The 2,948-nt window shown below is 53.8% G+C and overlaps 1 pseudogene; it reads left to right on the top strand.

Moving 5' to 3' along the window:
• The first annotated feature begins 280 nt into the window (after positions 1-280).
• Positions 281-1,305, top strand: LOC119289679 (annotated as a pseudogene).
• The last annotated feature ends 1,643 nt before the right edge of the window (positions 1,306-2,948 follow it).

Raw genomic sequence — 2,948 nt, forward strand, 5'->3', positions numbered from 1 at the left:
TAAAATCCTACGAATCCGCCTCTGACTGGATTGCCTCCGTCAGACTCGCCCTATGTACATGACTCTGAACCATGGCCCGACTCGGACCTGTACTAGCTTTCCATGAAAGTACGTACATATAATAGGACCTGTAGCTAGCCACCTCCCTTCAATCCATCAAATCAAACCATATCCAGATCCAGCAGAAGATCGACCAAGCTCCATCGAACAAGTACGTACGTACGTACAGATCGATCCACAAGCTTAAGGTAGCCAGCCAGCGAGGAGGGTAGCCGCCAACATGGGCTGCCGCATGAGCCGCCTCCTCAAGGCCACCGTCGCTCTTGTCATACTCGTCCTTCTCTTCATGCCCGGGGCCATGGCAGCCGCCGCCGCAAGCTTTGAAGCCTCCCGGACACAGTAGCTGCCCCTGCCGCCCGGAGAAGTGCACGGGCCGGAGAGCGTCGCCTTCGATGCTCAGGGCCGAGGCCCCTACAGCGGCGTCTCCGACGGCCGCATCTTGAGGTGGAACGGGCCCAAGCTCGGCTGGACAACATACGCCTACGGACCAGGCTACGACAGCGAAACATGCACGACATCGAGGTTTGGCACGGAGGCGGACATAGAGAGCCGCTGCGGCCGCCCGCTTGGCCTGCGCTTCAACGAGATAACGGGCGACCTCTACGTGGCCGATGCGTATAAAGGGCTTATGCGTGTGCCGCCCGGCGGCGGGGAGGCCACCGTGTTGGTCAACCAGATTGATGGCATGCCGCTGCGCTTTACCAACGGGGTTGACGTCGATCAAGTCACCGGTCAAGTCTACTTCACCCACAACTCGATGAACTACAACAGGTCAGAACACGAGATGGTCACCAAGACGGGGGACTCCACGGGCCGCCTCATGATGTATGATCCACGAACATCGGACGCCACGGTGCTCCAACCTAGGATGACATACCCGAACGGCGTCTCGCTCAGCGCCGACCGCATGCACCTCGTGGTCCATGCAAGCTGCTGAGGCACTGGATAAGAGGGGTCGACGCGGGCAAGTCCGAGCCATTTGCCAACCTGCTGGGCTACCCAGATAACGTCAGGCCCGGCAGGAAAGGAGGTTATTGGGTGGCGTTGCACCGTGAGAAGAATGAGTTGCCCTTTGGCCGTGATAGCCATCTTCTTGCTGTCAGGATCGGGGCCGATGGGAAGATAGTCGAGCAGATGAGAGGGTCAAAGAAAGTCAGGCCAACCGAGATCATGGAAAGAGATGACGGCAAACTCTACCTGGGTTCGGTGGAGCTTCCTTATGTCGGCGTAGTAAAAAGGAAGTAGAGACAAGTAGAGGATAGTATGTATAGGATGGCTTTTAGTTTCTTATTATTCTTGCGACTAAATGTAATGCCCCAGTTTCTTTTTGTATCCGGCAAACTATTGTAATCCTTATTTTTATGATCAGACCATTTGTTTTTTGCTTCATTTTAATGTCCGGCATGATACTGATGTCATTTACTGCTATGCGCTAGAGAGATGCAAACTTGAAGATATAAGATTGATTTATTTTCTTATTATTCTTGCAGCTATATGTAATGGTCCAGTTTCTTTTTGTATCAGGCAAACTATTGTAATCCATATTTTTATTAGCAAACCATTTGTTCTTTACTTCATTTTCATGTGCAAATCACCTGTGGTGCTTACCGCTATGCGTTAGATAGAGGCAAACATGAGTAGATGGACCTAGCGCGTGTCGAGGGAGCCGATCCACATAGACCCCTTCCGCTCAACCACCTCGCTAACCGTGGAGTCGCTGAACCCACCAGCGCCACGGCCACCGAGCCGTTCTCGGCATCTCTGGTGACGACGACCCTGACGGCGCTCATGGAGTTCGCCGTGGTACCGTTGAACCGTTCTATTCCCCATGCTTTTCTCGGTTCAAGCCCGCCCAGGCCAGTACCCATCCCTGGTCGCCTCTGTCGGGGCGCATGTTGTCCAGGTACCACGGCAGCTCGGCAAGCCCCTCTGTTTCCCCCGCCGTGGGTCCGTGCAGCCAGTGATGAAGCAGTCTGCATGACAACGATGTGCAACCGCCTTTCCATCCGCGTCAGTGCCAAGGTGCCCGTGGCAACAGGCGGAAGGCGCCGGCACGGTAGGGTGGATCGGGAGTCGGGACACTGGACGCGTCGGCATCCAAAGCTGCTTCGATGGCGCCTCTGGCTTGACGGACTCCACGCGATGGGCCGGCGAGGAGAGCAGGAGCTCGCTCGGTCACTTTGCCGCCCTGCGGGATGCCACGACGAGACGCTGCAACCGAGGGATGAGGTGGCACTCTGTTCTGTGGCCCACTGTCAGTGTCAGCGCCAGCTCGCCCAATCCCATCACTGTTGTTCTTCTGTGTGGTCTGTGGTGCTGCCAGTGTGAAGAGAAGCCAAAACCAACACAAAGCCAAGATGGCAGGCCCGAGCAAGCATTAGCCAACCAAACGGTTCTCCGAAAATAAACCAGCCAACAATATTTTATCTTACGAATCCATGAAACAGAATACTAAAGAGAAGGGAATATCAACATCAAATGGAGCTCTGCACCATGTGGACGGTTCATTCTCCAAGCAATTATGAGAAGTTCGTCCCAATGCCGATCCAGCAAAAGAATGCAACGATGAAGAAGCACAGATTGAGCGTCGTCACAGAGCACCTTCCACCGATGAAGTTTGCCACCGAGCTTCGCAAGGATGCTGTGAATGTTTCTGTAAGTACGCCCTTGAAAACAACAGTCATTTCTTAGAGCATCTACAACCGCAAGTAGCTAATCCGGCCCTTCTCAAACGTCCACGGGCGCGTTCGTGGACCGTGACCTGTCACCCTTCATTTGCTACCTCTGCAAGTCTCCTTCATATCCGAACCCCAATATCCACGCAACCCAGGCAACTTAAAATATAGGACTATGTAGATCAACACACTAGCAACAAACAGACATAATTC

This window comes from Triticum dicoccoides, chromosome 4A, assembly GCF_002162155.2.
Source record: "Triticum dicoccoides isolate Atlit2015 ecotype Zavitan chromosome 4A, WEW_v2.0, whole genome shotgun sequence".
In the NCBI taxonomy this organism is placed as follows: Eukaryota; Viridiplantae; Streptophyta; class Magnoliopsida; order Poales; family Poaceae; genus Triticum; species Triticum dicoccoides.